At 33.4% G+C, this 23,741-nt stretch overlaps 1 protein-coding gene across 10 annotated transcripts in view; it reads right to left on the bottom strand.

Annotated features, from left to right (window-relative positions):
• The window catches only part of shaker (Potassium voltage-gated channel protein Shaker), a 505,244-nt gene that overhangs the window by 84,478 nt on the left and 397,025 nt on the right, over positions 1-23,741 (bottom strand). Inside the window, exons 1-2 of one of the 10 annotated variants that reach the window (XM_076407125.1) lie at positions 10,293-10,512; positions 9,519-9,653 (exon numbers count right to left, since the gene is read on the bottom strand). The exons of the other annotated variants lie outside the window; for them this stretch is intronic. The gene's annotated coding sequence lies outside the window, so the exon portion shown is untranslated. Of the gene's footprint in view, positions 1-9,518; positions 9,654-10,292; positions 10,513-23,741 lie in introns of those variants that run through there. 10 annotated transcript variants of the gene reach the window in all.

The raw sequence follows: 23,741 nt of genomic DNA, 5'->3' as shown, positions 1-23,741 counted from the left end.
GTAGTACTATTTATCCTTTGCTTCAAAATAGGCCTCAGTCTCGGCGATCACCTCTTCATTCGACGAAAACTACTTCCCAACGAGCATTCTCTTGAGATCTGAGAACAGGAACTAGTCGCTGGAGGCCAGATCTGGGAATACGGTGAATGAGGAAGCAATTCATGGATGTTTGCCATCGTTTTCAGTGACTTGTGACACGCTGCATTGTCTTGGTTGAAATTTCACTTTCTCTTTCTTAAAATGCAGCCGTACTTCGACGATTTCGTCCTTCAAACGGCCCAATAACGTTATGTAATAGTCGCTGTTGATGGTCCTTTCTTTTTCAAGGTAGCCAATGAAAATTATTCCATGCGCATCCCAAAATATAGACGCTATAAACTTGCCAGCCGACTGTTGCGTTTTCCCAGGCTTTGGAGCGGGTTCATCGTGTGCAGTCCACTCAGATGACTGTCGATTGGACTTCGGAGTGAAATGATGGAACCATGTTTCATCCATTGTGACATATCGATGCAAAAGCTTGGGTTTATTACGCTTGATCATCTTCAAACACTGCTCTGAATCATCAACTGGTTGTTTTTTGTTCAAAAGCGAGCTCGCGCGGCACCTACTTCGCACGGAGCTTTCTCATACCCAAATATTAGTGAATGATATGATATACACGTTCAGTTGATATTTTTAGAGTGTCTGCTATTTCATTCAATTTCAATTTAAGGTCTTTGAAAATCATTTTGCGGATTTTTTAAATGTTCTCGTCGGTAACAACCTCTTTTGGACGTTCACTGCGTTCACCGTCTTCGGTGCTCATTTCATCACGTCTAAAGTTGAAGTTGCTTCACTCAAAATATTATAATTCACAAAATAATGATTCGACAGCTGTCAAATTTCTACACGTATCTTTTGAGGGTTAGGGATAACTAAAAAACATATGGATTTAATTCTAGTAGCGCCATATATGTGTCAGGCCGGGTACTTTAATATTTGAAATATACCTTTAAGGACATAGTATTAAAAGAGTTTTGAATATATGGAAAAATCGATTTTTGTAATCTCTTAATATAACATCCAATTTATAGATGAGTATATAGTAGTTTTTTGATATCAATGTATTATATTTGTTTATTTATTTGTTTTAGACGAGGCTTGTTAGAATTACATTTTGTACAATGTGGAATACGTAGTTTAAAATAAAACCGAATCATCATCCATCCTATATTTGATACGTCGATAGCCTTGATTTTACCAAAAATACCCTTCAATATTAATGGATGTTGTTGTAACGGATAAGGTAACGAATAAGTTTGTGTAAAAGGCAGGACTATTAAACTTTTCTCTCGTATATAACTTGAGACGACTGACTCATTGAAAACATAAGAACGTGGGTGTACACTCAACGTTTGAAAATCACTGGTATTTATGTGATTTGTGTTAGAAATATTTATACAATTCTAAGTCATCAATTATCTTTTATATATATATATATATATATATATATATATATATATATTATGTCTGCAAAAATAACATAACTTAAAAGATGATGACAAAAAATGTTTATGGGGATTGCCTAACAGATAATATCTTTAAAGGACATTATCCCAAATTAAGTAGTATATTAATAAAGCCATATAATTAACAAATTTTAAAATTATCAATACAATTGCTGACATTGTTATTGTTGTTGTTTATTATTAAATTGCATTATATAAAAATTACAAGCTTCCACAGAGGAAGGTTTGTTCTTTGCCTTTTAGACCAAATGATTATGGACCCAAAATAAGAAAAAGCATTGCTTAATCGAGATACAATTCCTAATTGTAATTTAAACTGTAACGGTTTTTGTTTAGCCGTTGCAAAATTAAGTGTAAGTAAAAAAGAATAATAGCTAAATTAATTAAATTGATACGTTGAACCATACTAAACCAAATCAAACCAAAAAAACTAGAATTAAAAGTATATGTGGTAATATTGCAAGCAAGAATTATTATACATCTATTTATTATTCTTATTGTTATTATTTTGTGATATCTAAATGTCATTTAATGGTACTAGGAACCTATTTTAATTTGTCTATGTGTGACGCTATATCTAGACTTTTAAATTTATTGCCAAAAGTACGTACAAGCAAATTTTATGAAAATGTCTTTTTTTATAATGATGTTTTTTATTTATCCTGTATTTTTTTATATATATTTTAAAGTTTCCTTTTACCAACTATGGGTTTATTTGGACTGGACCTAAAGTTTAACGTTGGCTCTGAACCACGGTCCTCAGCATTAAAGCCTACCGACTGGCAAGTGACCAACCTTAGAAATCATCCCAGAAGACATCCGGTCTTACCCAGCCTGGTTACTGGCGTGAGGTTTGTAAGCAGTAATTCATCCAATCTACATCAACTTACGCGTTTCATTTTATGGCATTCCGTGTTGATTAATTCGTTTAATAGACAACTGTGGGAAGTTTATTTACGGTGGAAGGTATTTATATCATTCCGTCCATACAGTATTCGGAATTAGATAAAAACACGCATCGAATCTGAATCGAAACGTTTCTAAAATTAACTCGCATTTGTTTAGAAAAAGCTGTTCGAACTTTTCTCTAGCGTAATGTGTTTTTACGTACGCTGGACGATTTTTGTGTGTGTGTGTGTGCGTGGAGAAGTCGTTATTGAAAGGCCGGTATCGTATAAATTGGTGCCCAACCGCTTACAGTGTTGATTATATAATAACTACTCAGCTGACCTTAATTCAATTCAGTCGGATCACACTTATTTCTGACTTTGTTTTGGGAGCGAAATTCCTATACAATTTTGGTTATTACGTAGCTTTTTAATTTTTTAATATTTTCTAGAAAAACGTCAAGTCTGAAAACCTGTTGTCACTGTAGAACTTTAAGGTGATGTCAACCAATAATAGGGCTGATAATTCGCTAGTGGAGTGGTATCATGTAAAAGTCTCAGATAAAAAGGAGAAGGCTAAAAGATTTGCAGACCACCTCGAGAAAATGCTTCAATCCCATATAGTGGATGAGGCTAAATCATTACTCTTTGCTATTGGCCAGGAAAAATGGTATTAGCACAAAAAGATTTATAGTTTTGACTTTATCAATGGAAAAATATTAAAGTAACTCCCAAGGGTAGCACTATTTATGATCATCAAGTTAATAAATGCATTGTTGAGATTACAATGTGTACCACGACTGTATGAGGTGGCTGGATTAATTACGATTCCTAAACCAAAACCCTACCGACTAATATCAGGAAAAATATTTCTTGAAAAGGATAAAATCAATCATTGAGGACCTTCCTAGCGTCAATGAAAACGTTGGATCCATTGGAGATAACAACAAATCACCTAAAAAGTTACAAACATCTATTGCCAAAATACAATGATGGATAAAAATAAACCATTGCATATTGATATCACCAACAAGACAATCAAGCACAAACCAGTTCATACAAATAAACAAATAGTCTCGTAAGGAAATACAGACGTCTTGGCATGACCCTTGATATTCAGCTCAGGTGGAAGCCACATGTTAAGAAAAAATGTGAAGAACTCCTTGGTACATTCGTAATAACAATCTACTCAAGAATCTAAAGTAGAAATTGTTAATAAAGTTATCACGGACTATGTTTAAAGACGTGAATAGTGGCACCAAAAGCACATGTAGGCTGAGGTTTTCGAGCTCGATCTAATTCAGTGAAGTTATAAGTAGCAAGGTCTATCGCAGAATAAGTACTTTGTAATCTTAAAACCTTAGCAAAATAGGATAATAACAAACAGCTTATTTGTGTTAATCTACTAGATTGGTGTGATAAATAATTCGGAAAAAACTGTAAAAGTTGCACTGAGTAAAGAACTGCAAAAATGACATTTTCAAGCTTCTTTGGAAGTTAACTTTACATCATTAAGACGGTTTGGTTTGGTCAGATGAGATAAGATCCAGGCGATATGGTTTCTATTTATATATTAAAGTTTTTTCAGTTATCGTTATGTAATGTTTATAAAATATGAAGACACTGAATTTACAGAAAGAAGTAAAGAAAGAAAGGAAGGAAGAAAGAAAACTATTTGTCTGAAGATTTGGTTCGTAACATGAAACCTGCCAACATACTCAGTCTGTCAGAAAATCCAAACGTCGGAATACTGTAATAAACTGTAAGATGTATAAGTAAGAAATCATGACAGAAACGTTCAATATCAATGAAAACAACTTGACATAAGCTAATATAATATAAACCATCGCTATTTCTGTCATAAAACCTAGAAAATCTTGTACCTGTTTATACTTTATTTGATGAGCACGTATCAATATTTACGTTATATCGTCATGATCTATTTCCGTTCGAAAATTCACAACAGTAGTAACAGCAACATGCGTAATTGTTACGTTATATAACCGCAGTATGCAGATTTAATGAACTTTAAATTTGCTAAAGTAAATTGTTTTAAACTGGGTTATAGCTAGTTTTTATTAGAAATTTACTATTTCGCTACTGTGACTGTGGTTTATACTTAAATCCAAGAAAAGCTGTTTATTTTTCATTCCTTAATACCTGGGTATTAAATCTCACGTGTTAAAAGTTCTATTTCGGTTTCTATTGTTTTCATATGGGTAATGTTTGTGTAAAATCATTCCTATTTGTTATATTTGGCAGCGTTTGTATTTGACAGGTATGATAACTGTTTTTCGCATTTAGTTAATAATATTTGTCGAAATATATACAAGTATTTACTACTATTGTACTACTAGGTTTAGCCCAATAAAGATTATATATTTTTAATAAACTTCATGTTGAAGTTTCACCTCAAACTTTTCAGTGTATTGACTGAAATATATACCAACTATACTCCAACAGTTTGAACATCTGATGCAGGTTATGTGTGTGCTCGAAAATGTACAACAATATTATTCTCAACATGACAACGCTCAACCACATGTTGCAAAAACTGCTGACAGTATACCTGAAAACATTAAATTGGGAAATGATAATCCAACCACCGTATTCTCCAGACCTTGTTCCTTTTGATTACTACTTATTCCGATTTATGTGTCGTTACCAGTCTGAGCAGGCTTTCACTTCTTATAGAGATACCAAAAAATTGATAGATTCGCAGATAGCCTCAAAAGATATATTATCTTTCGAGATAGTTGCCTGAAAGATGGCAAAAAGTACGTCCATTGATGGACAATGGAATGATGGCCCATTGATTGAATAGAATTGTATTGTATTACATTGTACCGACTTTTCACTATAAAACATTAAAGTAAAAAAATACTTTAAAACTAATTCATATGGCAAGATCACTGTATTTTCTTCATCGAAAATGTCTTCTTCATTGCACCTGCCGAGTTTTCATCCCTCAATATTCACAATTTCAACACTAATTATTTTGTTTAATTTCCATCGAATCACCACAAAAATAACTACTGTAGAAACATATGCAGACCATACAGCAATCTTAGCATCTCATGAAGATCCAGTCACACCATCAATGAACCTACAAACCCACCTGGAGCAAATACAAGTGCGGTTGAAGACATGGCGCATTAAAGCCAATCAAACAAAATACACCCATATAACGTTTACCCTGCGTAGAAGAACATGTCTACCAGTGAATATCAATCATTGTCAACTCCACCAAGCAGGGATGTTAAATATCTTGTTATGCCTTTAGATCAACGCCTAACCAGGAAGAAGCACATACTTGCTAAACGAAAACAACTTGGACTTAAATTATATTAAATGTATTGGCTCATCAGGCGCAAATCCAAGTTATCATTAGATGACAAGGTATTGCTGTATGAGTCTATACTCAAGCCTATTTGGTCATATGGAATCTAACTGGGTACCGCCAGCAAATCTAATATATCCGTCATTCATCTGTTTCAAAATAAAGTGTTGCGTGCCATTGTTGATGCTCCGTACTATGTTTCAAATGAAGTCGTATAACGCGATGTTCATCTAGAACCAATAACGAGTGTAATTCAACGTGTTTGTGTGAAGTACTTCGAAAGAGTGTCAGTGCATTTCAATGTACTCGCTAATCAACTAAATATGCGACCTGATAGTCAAGTGCGTAGACTAAAACGTCTAATACAATCCGATCTGATTATTGGACATATATCGACTTTAGCATAAGCTTTAAATGAGACTAATTAATTGAAATAGTATTTTATACAGGAGATCACTTAACGAAGGGATTTTCTACATGCCATGTATATATATATATATATATATATATATATATATATATATATATATATATATATATATATATATATATACAATAAAACATGGTATGGCTAATTATTAAAATTATTTAATAAAATATTTTATTATCTAGTTATTTATAGATTCTATAAGTATCAATCTAAAACAAGGCACTAAAATGCTATGACGCCATAGAGCAATATATTCGTATTTACTCATACCATACTTCTTATATATATATATATATATATATATATATATATATATATATATATATATATATATATATATATATATATATATATATTTCCGAAAACTAACATAACGTAATTGGCTCGCTGTCAATATATCTGCAACTTTGTTCATTTATTTAGGTTAACAAAACCAACTGATTAGTAATATATGTCAAAGAAAAATGCGAAAAAATAGTGAATGAAAATAGTAGTAATGAAACTTTTTTTTAATTTACGAAACATCCTCAAAAAGTAATTCAGAGTTTTTACGAGTTATATGTAAATAAAATTAAGATCTAACAGGTCAATTGAAAAGTACCTGGCCTGATACATAGATGGTGTTACTAGAATTAAATCCATATGTTTTTCAGTTAGCCCTAACCCTCAGAAGATGCGTGTATAAATTTGACAGCTGTCGGATCATTAGTTTGTGAATTATAGCATTTTCAGTGAAGCAATTTTTGTTATTGTGAAAAAAAGGATAAAATCAACCATGAAAGATTGGTATGCTAAGTTTAGACGTGGTGAAATGAGTACCGAAGACGGTGAACACAGTGGACGCCCAAAAGTGGTTGTTACCGACGAAAATATCAAAAAAAATCCACAAAATGATTTTGAATAACCGTAAGTTGGAATTGAATTGAAATATCAGACACTCTAAAGATATCAACTGAACGCATACATTATATCATTCACGAATATTTGAGTATGAGAGAACTCTGTGAAAAGTGGATGCCGCGCTAGCTCACTTTTGACCAAAAACAACGACGAGTTGATGATTCGGAGCAGTGTTTGAATATGATCAAGCGTAATAAACCCGAGTTTTTGCGCGACCCCTGCGACTATAAGAGGTGATCGCCGAAACTGAGGCCTATTTTGAAGCAAAGTACAAATCGTACTACAAAAATAGTATCGAAAATTTGGAGGGTCGCTATAATCAGTGTATCACCCTTGAAGGAAATTATGTTGAATAAAAAAAACTATTTTTGCCAAAAAAATGTGTTTTATTATGGTAGGCCGGTGACTTATGACTGTTATGTCCAGAATCTCGGTGTCTATATAAATCTACCAGGCTCTATCTGCTATATTGACAGGATTTTCACAGATTTTCTATTAAAAGAAAATCCACAGGTATCTTCCACTCCACCCTCTCGCGGTGATTAATTACATTTGAACTTTACAAAAAATGTAGATCGTTTAAGATTTTTAGTCGTGTGTAATATATCACCGCAGGAACACATCAAGTCAAAAGCATGAAGCGTTTGTTCATCATGTTTGATAAACTTGGTTTTGCATCGATAGAGTTTTAAAATACTCCGAAATAATTAATAAGTTACCGAATATTTGTGTGCTTTACAACCTCTATTATTCCTAGTAAAGGCAATAATACTTGTATTGGTATATTGTAGTTTGGAAAGGCTTGCTAAATATCTATTTATAATATTTATAGTCTATCCAAACTTCTTTTGTACATACGTCATCGAGGTGTTTATTATATTGCCTGTCGCAATTTGTAAAATTATTTTAGAATCAGACAATATTTTCCTTTTCATTTTATTCTAGTTAAAAAGAGACACAAAGCTGTCTGATTAGTTCGAGCGTGTAACCGAACTAGTCTGTCAAAGTCGTCCGGTTGTCAAACGTATGTAGAATTCTTCAAAATAATAGTGATAAAAGGTTATAGACCGGCAAACGTTATTTTAATGCTCTTCTTGTTTTGATTACTTTCAAAACGCTGCTTATTATCAACCTGATTGAAAATTCTGAAGCTAGACAGACCAGATTGTGTGTCTAATCAGTTACCTTGAACAAGAACGAGATGATGGAAGCCCTCTCTTGCCAGTAAAATTCGTTAAATAGGTAAGCCTAGTTACCCTTAATAATAATTTGCTAATGTTAGCTGTATCAGAGATTAAATATATGAAATATATAAAATCAGTGAGTAGTTTTTCAATATAAACAATTTAATTTAAGTTTTTAAAAGCATATAATAAAATGATGGAAGACTTATTATTTCAATTTATCTCTTTAGAGGAGACATGAATATTTCAGAATGGGACCAATATACTCAACGATCGCTCATGCCAAGATGACAATAAATATAGTGTTATAACAACAAAAGTTAATGGAAAACAAAGAAAGAAAAGAAAGTTGAAGAAAAAAATGATAAATCATGGGATTGTGAACATATGTTATATAGATTGGAAACAGTATACTTATTAATTATTATTATTAATTAGTATATTAACTAAAGAGAATGCGGCGATTAAATCTAGCTTATAATAAGTAGTTATTGCATATAATATATATTATTTAAAAATATCTAGTTTATATTTTAACATGAAAGAATATAAAAATCGATATTTTGGTTCTGAGAAAGACCAAATATAGTAGATCTACCTCTGTTTCAGAGGGGTTCTAATAATGGTAGTAGGGTTTAAAGTAATAAGTTAAGGTTTTATAAATATTGATATTTTTTAACTATTATGGTCTATTGAGATTTCGGATAACATAATTAGACAGTTAGTGTCTTTCAACGCCATCTTTTGGGGATATATTTATTGCAATATGTCATGTACTTGTTTATTTTTACAATTTTTGTTTTAAAATATATTTAATTTTTCTACAGTTTTATTTTGAATAATTTATTATGATAACTGTCTGTTAAAGTAAGAACGAGTTCTAATAATGGTAGTAGGGTTTAAAGTAATAAGTTAAGGATTTATAAATATTGATATTTCTTAACTATTATGGTCTATTGAGATTTCTTCTGATAATATTGGTAGACAGTGAGTGCTTTTCAGCGCCATCTTTTGGAGATATATTTGTTGCAATATGTCATATATTTGTTTATCTTTTTAAATTTTGGTTTTAAAATATCTTTAGTTTTTGTGTGTCTAATTAGATACAATAATTATCAGTTGTTGGATGTTTTTCGTTGAGATTTAACGGCTTTTGATGATGCTTCTGACGTATGGAAGTGGCGTTAAAGGAAATCGGTGATTTTACCGACAATTACGTTACGGACAGGCCAGAGTAGCCGATGGTGGCTTTCAGAAGGATGCATTTACCTGGGCGGGGCGGCGGGCCTCGCGTCCTGTCGCGGCCGGAGGACGGGGGTCAGCCCCCATTTCTCCACCAGCTCGAAGCGGGCAATGGTGCGGCCTCTCACTCACGCACAGAGCTGGGAATGCTGCTGGTCCTTACTGTATCGGAACATTAGAGACATTCAGAGGAGAGGAGTGCCTCGAACGAGGTACCCCACGTCGTTACGATCAACGCTGAACCATCGCCACGTCCGGCTAGCGTTGGTCGGGTCACAGACGCGCGGCGACTTCGCCGGGGTACCTCGTTCGAATCTCTCTCGGGGCAGGCGTCTCTACGAGCCAGGGCTTATTTTGATTGTGATCCGGGGATGGGGGCGACGACGTTTATCGGTGAAGTGAGATCTCCATATTGGAAAATGCGCATTGGCGGGATAATACGCCGAGAGGCGACGTTGCCGTGTCCGCGACCGTTCATTGCCACGTGAATATTACAACACACATTTATTTATTTATCGTTGGGTCGAGCACTCCGCGATTCGGAACAATTACGCGACGGAGGAGGCACGCGACGTGTCCATCTGGACGCACGGCGACGAGAACGAGGCCCTGGCGCGGTGGCGGACGTCTCGCGAAGGGGGAGACACCTCACGTCACCGATAAACGAAGATTCATAAACATCGGCCGGTCGGGGATGGATGCTGTCGCGTGTTTATAACGTGCGGGCGGTGGGGGGTGGGGTGGGGGGGTTGAATGTTTATGAATCCCGCAGATCAAAAGGTGGACAAACAGAAAGGCTACCGCCGACGAAACGAGGCAGTGGGGAGATAGATCTAGTCGAACTACGGTACTTGAAAGTTCTTATTTTGTTTCGGGGGGGAAACTCCCAGCTCCGGTCACGTCATCACTACGGTCTCGGGGGGGCCGTCTCGCACTGCAGCCCCCTCGTCTGACCCATTACGCGAGGCGTCGGATCGTTCACACGCTCGCCGCTCCACACGGTGGCGGACGCACACAGACTGGATGGTCGCGGGAGGATCGGTCGGGATCGTGGAGAGTCGGCGAACGCGAGTGATTGGGAGGGGAGCGGCGAGGGGAGCGAGACGGAGATAGAGAGTCTGGAAACGGGAGGCCGGATGGCGATTATCTCGGGAAGAACGCCGGTGGTACGGGGTGGAATTAAAAATAGGCGTACGTTCCGAAATGGGATTAGCTACGGGTGATTCGCGCGCAGTGGGACCCTTCCCGATATCGGGACGGATGGATCGGGTTTATCGGTGCGTCCAACAGGTTAAGTAGCGTTTATTCTTTTCGGGATACTCATCTCATTAGAAGCCACATTTGGATTTCGGCGATTTTCATGATTCGTCCTTCTTCATTCGATTTTTGGGACCGTATATGTTGGAGTATATTGAGAAAGGATAACTCTGAGGTCGACCTAAGCGCACCTGGGATGAATGTATCAGAAAAATACTTCAGAAGAGACGAAATGATCATTCGAGACACAAAAGGGTGGGGAAAGGATGGGGAAAGAGAAAACAGGCACCAAACATAACATACTTACACCACTTCGTGGCACAAAATATTCTTTTAATTACGTGAACATATGTATATATTATACTACTTCATAGTAATTAGAGTAGGATTTCATAGTAAGACTATTAAAGATTGGTATGAACCCAATTCTTCGGTTGCAAAACGAGTTTTGTATGTAGGCATTAGCCAAGAAAGTTGCTATCAAATTATTTTGGTGTACAAAATGAATTCAGTTACTAAATTAAATGAAAATTGTTTCAACATTCATCTTATTCCACAGATTTAGTTCCTCTGACTTCTGGGTACTTTTACATCTCAATATATTGTAAAAAGTGATAATATTTGTTCGGTATGATGATAACTTGTGAATAGATGCCAAACAATAATATCAAGACAAGGTAAGTTCCATCTTTAACCCTTTGAAAGTCTCATCATCCTGAAAAACAACTTACCTATCTATAAATGGTACAAAAAAAGTAGTAGTAGTAACATAGTAGATCTAATGCAAATATTATTGAAAAAGAGCTGAAAGAGCTAGAGCTGTTTTATTATATTTACATTGAACTTTTTTCCACACTAGTATAGGTGGCGTTCTAGGCTCGTTTTCTTATATTGTGGTATCCACCGAAGGCCTAATCCACCTAATTAACAATTGTATATCTGAGTAATGTATTTTACTATCATTAGTGAGCATATTCCACTTTTACGCTTAGTTCTTGTTTCCCTCGATACAATGTTTCCTTGTCATTTTAATAATACTGTCTTTCTCCTTAGTTTGTTCTGTTATTACCTTGCATCATTGTATACATCTTGCTTGAAAAAACTAGATTTAATCACTGCATTCTCCTTAATGCATTTGCCATAACTGCAAAACATTTTTTTTTCTCCTCGTACATTTTAACCAAGCGTTCATATATATTCTGAACACACCCACATGTACATAAAGTTTTCATATAAAATACAATTGCCTATTGTTAAAGTATATTAATTATATACTGACCTTTAGTTATGTCCTCTTTCACCACCCTGTCTTGGTAAGTTTCAACATTGAATCATAAACCAACATTCATACAGTTTCTTTTAATCACTCACAGAATCGCTACTCAAGTGAATAATTAAGCTGTGTATTTGCAATCTATCAAAAACTTGCTTATAATTCCACCATTTGTCATTTTCTTCCTCAATTTGTCTGATCGAGCTCATCCAAACGGAAGGTGTTATTGTCGACAATGCTTCTTTCCATAAACCTAGACAGTTCTGGTTTGAATATCCTTCTCAACTTGAACGTATATTGTAATAATTCTTCGCAATACCCCATATCAACTCAATTGGATTAAATATGCAGTGATGGGGAGGAAGACGTAATACTCTGTGGCCATAACGTTCAGCAATGGGATCTACCATGCTTCTTTTCTCAGGCTTATTTCTAAAAGAGTAAATTACATAAAATGTATTTGAATATTTAATTTATATTTAGCGAGTAACAATTCGAAATAGTTCATTCTTTAACATGATTTCCTCGAAGCTTATTTTATGTACTTTAAGTCATTTCTTAATTGCAGCCTTTGTTGATGCACTGGTTGGGATCTCCTCCACCAGTGTACTATGATATGGTGCATTCTCCGTAACAATAACTGCTGATTCCTCCAAGTTCTTTAAACATTTATTTTCAAACCATTGAAAAAACAAGTTATAGTTAATTTCTCCATAGTGGTGATATTTGGACTGAGAGGGAAACTCGTTGCATTCGGAGCCTATACACTTAATTTTCAGTCACTCTCGAAGTCATGAGATACCAATATCACTATTATCATTTGCTGCCTCTCACTGGTTAGTAGGGCGGTTAGCACGCATAGCATAACTTATCGCAAATTTATTTGAGTTTGACGACCTAGGTCAGGTCGTCTTCTTGACACTGTTAATAATAAAATGAAGGTTCTTATGAAATATATGTGTTAAACGGCCAGTGCCGCGATATTACCTTTAATGCACATTATATTTTTGCACATTATATATTCCAATGGAGGTTTTAGAGTAGTTTTAACCAGTATTCAACGTTTTCAATTAGAAAATAAATTTTTGAACGCACCCATAAATATTTGACAATCAATAAGAATGTTAATACTATTCATAGTAGTAGTCTCCATATATTCTTACATATAAAACATCCCTAGACTTCCACCAATAGTTTAAAACCAATATTAGTTAAATTTGTCCAACCGTTCTCGAGTTTTAGTGAGACCAGCGAAGAATAATTCATGCGTATATTCATTAAGGTAATACTTAATAAATAACTAGATAATATGTAATTAAAAATTACCATAAAAAACATTCTAAATATTATCTACGAAGCCACTGTATTGTTGGCAAACCCGAAATATCAAAGCCGAACTATCTTTCGAACAAATCGTCTAAACGTTGGCTTTAAGAAAGTTTCGGGATCAGAAAATTACAAAAACATTTTCCGAAACTGCAGCACCGACAACGCCCGGAACGGTTTCTTTTATTTCCCGGAGCTCGCTGCACTATTTTATCTCGAACTTTTCGCTCCGAACGGCCGACAAAAGGAATGGACAACGGCAGAAAAAAAAGCGGACGTTAAAAACTTTAAATTTGTATCGAACAGAAATAAAGTCCCAATTCTCCGAGACGTTTTTCTTTTGTACCATTTACAGATAGGTAAGGTCAATTAAAAAGTCCCCGGCCTACCATAGTAAAACACATTTTTTTGGCAAAAGTAGTTTCTTTTTATTCAACATAATTCTCATCAAGGGTGATACACTGATTATAGCGACCCTCCAACTTTTCGATACCATTTTTGTAATATGATTTGTCCTTTGCTTCAAAATAGGCCTCAGTGTCGGCGATTACCTCTTCATTCAACGAAAATGTTTTTCCAGCGAGCATTCTTTTGAGATCTGAGAATAACAAATAGTCGCTGAAGGCCAGATCCGAAGAATACTATGGATGGATGGATTTTTACCATTGTTTTCACTGACTTGTCATACGGTGCATTGTCTTGGTGAAGCAGCATGTTCTTTTTCTTCATATGCGGCCATTTTTCGGCGATTTCGTCCTTCAAATGGTCCAACAATGCTATGTAATAGTCGCTTTTGATGGTCCTTCCTTTTTCAAGATTGTTAATGAAAATTATTCCATGCGTATCCCAAAATACAGACGCCATAACCTTGTTAGCCGACTGTTGAGTTTTACCAGACTTTGGAGCTAGTTCATCGTATGCAGTTCACTCGGATGACTGTCGATTGGACTTCGGAGTGAAATGATGGAGCCATGTTTCATCCGTTGTCATATATCGACGCCAAAATTCCGGTTTATTACGCTTAATCATCCTCAATATTGCTCCGAATCATCAACCCGTCGTTGTTTTTGTTCAAAAGTGAGCTTGCGCGGCACGCACTTTACACAGAGCTTTCTCATACACACATGTCCAAACGTTTCTTCATCACAACCGAATTGTTATCAGCGATCATGTACAAGATAGATGTTAATAATATGAAATTCACAGGGTCACCTAATTTTAAATATATCTGCAGAATAACCAACCAACAACAACAACCTAACCAACAATATATCATGGTATCAAGTAGTAAAATAGAGTATCTATCAACAACTTTTTAATTAACCCATGTCGAAGAAAAACGAAGGTATTGATCGGACAGTATTAGCTTCATAGCGCCAAGTTACCAAATATATTGAACATAGACTGACATCGTAAATTTGCCGACCAATCGATATGTCCAATGTACACTTGTTTAGTCAAATATTGTCATAGAAAGTTAATTATTTAATCTAAAACTAATTATTTTTTATAGACACAGATATTGTGAATTCAAATATTTAAATTTTATTGCTAATTTAGTTAAAGATTTATCAGCTTGAAATTTAAACGTGTTCCTTGAATTTAACCTTTCTTAATTTTGTTTTCTAAAACGATAAAGTTTTTTGAAATATTTTCAAATTACGCCAAAGAAATTAATTTTAATTAAAGAAAATGTTAGCATAGAATTTTTTTTATTTCTTCGATATGGATATTTATTTCTTCTGGCTCTCTCATCACCATGACTTTCATTTTACTTTTATTCATTATCATTCCACATCACTCCATCTGTTAAGTAATAGCCGGGAAAAAACCATGAACTTGCATTACATAGAAAACTACATAGAAAAGGCGACTGCTGGCGACACAAGCGAACCTGGGATGAATGTATCAGAGAAAAACTTTAAAAAAGAGGAAGTTCCTCAAGTGAAGCAAGGCTGAGTAGAGTCAGAAAAGGGTGGCAGAAATGTATACATGGAGAAAGACAAAATAGACCCTAAACATAACATACTTACACCTCTTGGTGGTACAAAATATGTTTTTAATTATGTGAACTTATGTGCATATTATGACACTATATAGTAATTGTTCAATAATGTGTTCTTAACGTTAATTTTTATACTTAGCACCACTAAAGATTGGCGTGAACACAATCCTTCGCTTATAAAACCCAGAAAGTGCTATCATTTTTTTTGGTGTACGAAACGAATTTTGTTACTAAATTAAATAAAAATTATGTCTCCATTCATCTCATTCGACAGTTTTAGCTCCTCTGACTTCTGGTCCTTGTTACGTCTCAATATATTTATAAAAAAGACATAATATTTGTAGTATCATATATATCATGATAACTTGTCATTAGATGCTAACTAGAAATAAAAAAACAAGATAATTACCCTCCTTAACCCTGTTAAAAAACACCTTACCTATTAAATGGTACAACATAAAAACGTCTCAGAGAATTAGGACTTTATATCTGTTCGATACAAATTTAAAGTTTTTAACGTCGGGATTTTTTCTGTCGTTGTTCATTCTTCCAAATTGAAGATTCGAATTTGAAGAAAAAGAAAGTGCTGCTTCACCAAAACAATGCACCGTGTCAAAAATCCATCAATTGAGCTCCGAATTGCTTCGTCATCCACCGTATTCTCCAGATCTAACCCCCAGAGATTATTTCCTGTTCTCAGATCTCAAAAGAATGCTCGCTGGGAAGAAATTTTCATCGAATGAAGGGGTGATCGCCGAAACTGAAGCCTATTTCGAAGCAAAGGACAAATTGTACTACAAAAATGGTATCGAAGAGTTGGAGGGTCGCTATAATCAGTTTATCATTGGATGGAATTATAGAGAACAAAAAAAACTAATTTTCCAAAAAAATTTGTTTTACTATCGTAGTCCGGGGACTCTTCAATTGACCTGTTAATGTCTGAGTTGGCAAAAATAATAATACAATTTTGTAACATATATAAAAAATAAATTAGCAACAAAACAAATCAAAATCACTATTACTGTTTGGGTTGGGAACCGACTTCAAAGTAATAAGTGGGTAGTACTTAAAATAATATTGCAAATAGATAAGTAGGTTTAGGTAGGTATTAAGCTAAATTGTGTGTATATAGTAGAATATAAATTACGTGTAGTAGATAGGTTAAATAAGGTTTTTGATTGTTTTTATTTAGTTATTCCAACGACTATTACGTACATATTTTATTTGAAAATGCTTTTTTCGTATGTTAAAAATCTAAGTTTGATTATTTTTCAATATTTGCTGAGTTTCTATTTATTCCTTGAACTCAGGTCAATTTCTTTGTTAAAAATATTTTATAAGCAAAAAGGTTTATAATATATTTTTTCAACTATATAGAAATTGCTATAAATTAACAAAATAACTATCATATCTTATTTAGTATCACCTTAAAGCGTTTAACAAATAGATCTATCGCTAATGTACTTACTTTTCTGTAAAGGACGATTTAAAGGCTTCAGTTTCGTTCTAAAATTAGATCATTATCTTATAAATACACAGTATGACAAAATTGTGTACATTAAATTCACGTTTTGTCATTGTTGCGACACAAATTTATTATGAATGTTAAGCTAACTAAAACTAAATGTAAGTTAAGCTAACTATAGAATTCTTTAGGTTCAATTGTTGGAGGGTCTTACTTTTACTACCGTTTATTAGCTTTATGTTTACTATATATGACATGGAAAATAATTATGACCTGATAGAAAAACATACTAAATTGTATTATAGAGTATGAAAAAGCTTTATGTGCATGTTTGTGATTCTTCAGAATATACATCGACGTTTGGTTAAAATTAGCATTGGGAACTATCGACTGAAAACTGTCGAAACAGTCGATAGTCGCAAAACAGTCGAAACAGTCGATAGTCAAAAAAATAGCCAAATCAAATGCAACCAAAAGTCAAATGCATGGTTCGACTGTTTTTTTTCCATACGTGATGTCAGACGAAGATCTACGAATTCTTGTCTCTATAAAATGTGAGATAGGAAAGGACAGAGATAAATTCTTGGAGCAGTTAACTTTAAATGTCTTTATATTCTCCAATGGTAGTATAAGCGAGACAGAGATGTATATATATTCATTCCGTGATAACTTTAAAAAAGAAAAGGAAAAAAAAATACAAATTTCTATTATCATGCAAAAAAAATAAAATAATTTTAAAGGAAATAGGATTACTTTTATGCTGAATGTTCTGTGAATGTGTAAAAAGGAATGGAATAATAACACCACAAATGTTTTATCGTGTTTTAATATATTAATTGCTGTTTTTAAATAACATAGCATAATAAATATAAATAGTACAATAGAACTTATATATTCGTTCCCAGAGGACAGATGTTGCGGGTATAAATGCATATTTTACATGTAACCGATATAATTCAGGTAGTTTCATTTTATGGGTTTGTCAAAAATCCAATGGGTTTTCTAAACGCCCAATAAATGGAGTTTCCAAATACTGCTAAATCTGTAAAGTTGCTGTAGTACTTGGAGTAATTACTTCTTTCATTCTAGCTTTTTTTTTATCAAAATATCTCCAGATGTCAATACATTCTTGGTGAGTAGTTTTGTCTTGAATTTCGAGTTGTGGAACTATATTTGTATTTTTGAAGTTAGAATGGAAGATACCTCTTTTGTTATAACTTTTTGTATCGCCTCAGCATTATTTGCAATACCATATCCAGCTTATTTAAATATAGGATCTAAAAATGTGGATTTCTCGCATATCGTATTCATTTTTAAAATTGCTAGTCCTTTATTGAGGACATATAATAGACAATTTTGTCGTTTTTCCCCATTCATTTGTTAAAATCCTGCATTTGATGGAATGTTGCAGTCCTCTTATTAACCGTATAATTAAAGACATCTTTGGGATATCTTTCGCCAGATAACTCGGTGGTCATTATTTCAATGGGCTTTAAAAATTAAACACATTCTGTTAAGATAGTCCATTCGTTAACAAATAAAAACTGTGGCGCTCTTCTTAATAGCCAAGAAAATAAATTGTTGAATATTAAAGTAATGTTTTCCTATCAGAACATGCATTTATTAGAAATATTTAATATATTTTATTCACCTCTTTACGGTTAATATTTTTAAAAGAAATTTAACAATTGCTACTGTAAAAAATTCTTCAAATCTTTTGGATCTATGCAATTTCTGAAACCTTTGGAACCTAATTTTAGTTTTCAAGATTTTAGGAAAAAAGTTTCGACAAACAAGGCCCTTGAACAAGAATCGTGAAAGTTTATCAAAAAAGTATTACCTATTATGCCAGTCAAAAGTATCTTACTATTTATCATTTACAATTAAATTTTTTTGCCCTCGAAATCTAGCGTTCCAAAATGCTGCTATATTAATTTACAATATATAGTTATTCACAAGCAAACTACGAATAAAACATAAAACCACACAGCATAAATTCGGCACATTACCTTCAAGGTCGCGGCTAGGACGGAAGGCCAGAACGTTAAAAATCAGTCGAATGAACTAGTAGAAGCGAAAATAGTAACTAAGAGTAAACGACTGAAACAGTCGATAGTAAATAGTAATAAAATCAGTCGGACCAAAAATAGCGACTGAAATAGTCGATAGTAAAAAGTAGTTAATTACTGAACAGTCGATTGTTCCCAACATTACTTAAAATGTATGTGGATAGAAATAACACTAACTGTTTTGCAGATATGGCAAATGCATTAAGGAGTATGCAGTGACTAAATCTAATTTTATCGTGAAAGAGGACTAGTCCCTCGGGTGATACCAATACATAAAAAATGCGCCTAGAACGCTATACTAGTGTGGAAATTTCAATGTAAATATAATAAATAACTCTAACTTACAAATTATTGAAGCTGTATAATTAATTGCACTTTTAAGTTCTTTTAAGCCTAACTGAACTTAAAGTCAGAGTTCTTGTGGCAACATTTCATAATCTATTCAGATCACGTGGGTTTACTGTTGTTTTGAATAGAGTATATGTATCAGGTGTTCATTTTGGTTTTCTATTCCCTATATATAATTCAACATTTTGACGTATAAAATGTGTAAAATATTAGAAATAATTATTACCCAATTAAATTCAAATCAAAACAGCCACAAAATTTGTCTCATATAAAAGACAAATGATTACTAAAAAAATCCAATTATTTATATTACCAGTATAATCATCAATGACATTTACATGGGAAATATTTCGGGCTTAACGTATTATTAGAATTCTCGCGAGTTTAAGAAAACATGATGTTTTAAACAAAATGGACTATAAATTACTGAATCGTGAAATTCCGTAATATATAGTAACAGCGCGAAACATCTCCACTCATATGACTCCGATTGTTTGATGTTATTATGGAAAAGGATACGGCTGTTTGTTTTTCGTTCGTAATTAACTTTTTAAAATCGCTATAAACCGAACGCAATATTGAGATTTGTAGTTAATTTGATTTTACTTTGAATAGCAATAGAAATTATTGTCAAAACTGTGCCTATATAATTTCACTGCTTTATCAAAAATTCCAACATAGGCGTAATCATTTTGAAAAACTATTTTGTGACAATTTTACGTATTTACTTTTCCTGGAACAAAAGTTATTTCTGTAAAACTAATGGATTGGAAGTAAGCGTTAAAAAAATGTGTACGTGACGTAGTTATTTTGGTAGCACTGGACTGGACAGGTCAATTGAAAAGTCCCCGGCCTACCGTAGTAAAACACATTTTTTTGGCAAAATTGGTTTTTTTACTCAACATAATTCCCTTCAAGGATGATACACTGATTATAGCGACCCTCCAACTATTCAATATCATTTTTGTAGTACGATTTGTCTCTTGCTTAAAAATAGGCCTCAGTTTTGGAGATCACCTCTTCATTCGACCAAAATTTCTTTCCAGCGAGCATCTTTTGAGATCTGAGAACAAGAAATAGTCACTGAGGGCCAAATCTGGAGAATGCAGTGGATGGGGAAGCAATTCAAAGCGCATTCATGAATTTTTGCCATCGTTTTCACTAACTTGTGACACGGTGCATTGTCTTGGTGAAGCAGCACTTTTTTTTCTTCAACTGCGGCCGTTTTTCGGCGATTTCGTCCTTCAAACAGTCTAATAACGCTATGTAATAGTCGCTGCTGATGGTTCTTCCTTTTTCAAGGTAGTCAATAAAAATTATTCCATGCGCATCCCAATATGCAGAGGCCATAACCTTGCCAGCCGACTGTTGCGTTTTCCCACGGTTTGGTGCGGGTTCATTGTGTGCAGTCCACTCGAATGACTGTCGATTGGACTTCGGAGTGAAATGATGGAGCCATGTTTCATCCATCGTCACATATCGACGCAAAAGCTCGGATTTATTACGCTTGATCATCTTCAAACACTGCTTCGAATTATCAACTCGTCGTTGTTTTTGGTCAAAAGTGAGCTCGCGCGGCACCCACTTTGCACAGAGCTTTTTCATACCCAAATATTCGTGAATGATATGATATACACGTTCAGTTGATATCTTTAGAGTGTCTGCTAATTCATTAAATTTCAATTTACGGTCATTCAAAATCATTTTGTGGATTTTTAACTGCGTTAACTTCGTTCACCATCTTTAGTTCTCATTTCACCAGGTCGAATTTGATTAAATTTTTTTAAAAGTTTTTTGCCCAGATAAATCCCAGTTAAATTTGTTCCTTGATATTTTCTGCGAAATAGGCAATAAATAAGCTGCATAAAATCAAAAGGTTCAAACGATGAAGCGTATAAATGTTGGTTAGATAACGTTAAGTGACGTCAATGTTTCGCAACGCTTCTGGTGTTTGATTTAACAGGGCGAATTTTTAAATTTTCTGTTTTCATTTCTACTAAAGTCTTAGTAGAAATAACCACACTTATAATTTAGAAATAAATTCTTTTTTTTTTATTTGTATATCACATATTTTTATTATAAACATTTTGTTATACTTTATCACAGTCATCATAACTTTTAGCGAAACGTACGAAACGCGGTTGAAAAGTAAGCACAGACAACTAGAAAATAATATAAGATAATTCATTAGTGAACAGCAATGAATATTCCATGAGTTAGTGTAGAAGCCCATTTTCTTCTGTCTTTACAGTCTGGTGGGCATTCAAATCTTGTGGAAACATATGCTGACTTCATGCGCACTTATAAAAATCTCTTCATCATATCAAATAAAGCCTAAAACTGAATTTTATCATCAGTGTTATTTATCGCTATATTACGTTTATAAGACATTTTAGATATAAGTAAATAATTGCATTAGAATGATTTTCACAGCAATTAATTACCTGTATTCACGCTATATCGGCTGATTCGTGCCTTGCAAGATTTAACCACATTTCCTTAACTTTTTTTACCCTGAGACGAAAATACAAAAGTTGTATGGAATTTTTACCAATATATAAATATATTAGAGAACATCACACATCATCGATTCAGATTAGAATGTCTAATTATACCACAAAATTATTAAATAATGTATAAATAAGGTCTGTACCAATGCTAACTGTCTTAGTAGAAATAACCACACTCATAATTTAGAAATAAATCCCTTTTTTAATTTGTATGTGACATATTGTTATTATAAAGCAATATTTTTGTTATTCTTTATCACAGTCATCAAAACTTTTAGCGAAATCTACGAAACGTCGTTGAAGAGTAAACACAGACAACTAGAAAATAATTAGCCGCATCTCTAAAAAATGCATATCGCATAGTTACAGTGCGAGGTTGCGTCCTTTGTAGTTCGGATACTAAAAGAGACATGCTTGAAAGAAGGGCTCTTCTTCCCAACGACAAAGGACGCAAACAAAATGTTGTTTGCTCGTGGCAACGTTCTTATTTGTTTTGCCGCAATCCCTTTAATTTATGTCACTGGTGTTCTTGGTATCATTGTTATTTTGTATGAAACGGGAATATCTTCTATAAAATTCCAAAATTAGCTTAATCATATTCGTATTAATTATTTATAGGGGGTTATATATATATTCGTTATATGAACACCGTGCAAATGCACCATGCGTCTTATTACATGTTGGCAACACTGATTCCATTTAAATTACGCTATGCGTATGTTTTGCTCAGTTTACATTCCAAGTCTTATTCCTACAGTCAAGTATGGAGTAGGTTCCGTTATGATCTAGACGGCATATCGTGATACTCAGCTCATGCGCTCATTTACATCAGTAGCCGAATTACTGCGAAATAATAAGAAATATCGACATTCTCAATGATCAAGTTTTTACTATGACTTGCTGACATGTATTGCTGCCAAACACAGGATACATTGCTCCACAACATCTCCGGATATATAATAAAACGTAGAAAAGAAAAACATACACTGGTTTTAAAATATGGAAGAACAAGGGTAAGTGCAGAATGTAAGGTTAAATATATAAAGGTTATAAAATCCAAACAGCATCAATTTTATTTATAGTGGGAATGATAGCTGCCAAATTTATAACACATTACTTTCAACGACCTGGAATAGGTGTCAACATATACCAAAATGTAATGATAACAAGAACAGAGAAGAAAATGATTGTTGTTGTGTTGGAAGTAATCAAGTCATTAATAAGGTTTGTCCATCAAGAATAGTATCAAAAACTATAGTAACTGGTAAAAATTAGACATTTATTTTAAACATAACATATTTCAGTAATAATATAAAATTTATTTTATAGCTAAGATGTAGCTAGAATTTTTTGAGAGTAAAAGTCGACGAATGTAAAATTCATAGAATCAGAGAAGAAGAAATTAGACAGCATTTTGTTAAGATATAAGAACAATGCACAATGATACTTTGAGATAATTAAATTTACTAATAAAATTTTGGTCTTTTTTATGGTAATGTTTATTTATATGGCTCTTCAAGTTCGTTTTTAATTGTTCATAAAAAAAAGGCATATAGAAATTATTTTTATTATTTCATTTTATTCAATATTTTTTAAGTAAAATGTGTTATTTCAAAAAATTTTCAATGTTTGTTTCCCTCCTTATATATAGTTTCAACAACAAACCAATTATTTATTAAATTTGTGTACATTTATATATAAAAAAAATAATGATGATGTCTAATATGATGTTTTTATAAAAATAGAATAGCTGGACATATATTAATTATATTTTTATTATTTCGTTTTATTCAATACCTTTTTAAAGAAATTGTGTTATTTACAAAATTTTATCATTTTTATTTATTTCCTGATCCTATTAACCTGCTTAATATATTCGACATTATATCTAATAATTACGATAAAATATAAGTAATATGTCGATATGCCATATAAGACGCCAAATCCAGAGATGTATCGAAATATATCTTGATCAAACACCGCCAGAATCCAAGATG

The sequence above is a fragment of the Rhynchophorus ferrugineus genome, unplaced genomic scaffold, assembly GCF_030347505.1.
Source record: "Rhynchophorus ferrugineus isolate W39M unplaced genomic scaffold, kcgeb_rfMv2 rfM6, whole genome shotgun sequence".
In the NCBI taxonomy this organism is placed as follows: Eukaryota; Metazoa; Arthropoda; class Insecta; order Coleoptera; family Curculionidae; genus Rhynchophorus; species Rhynchophorus ferrugineus.
Note: the sequence above shows the minus strand (reverse complement) of the source record. Positions and strands in the feature narration are given on the sequence as shown.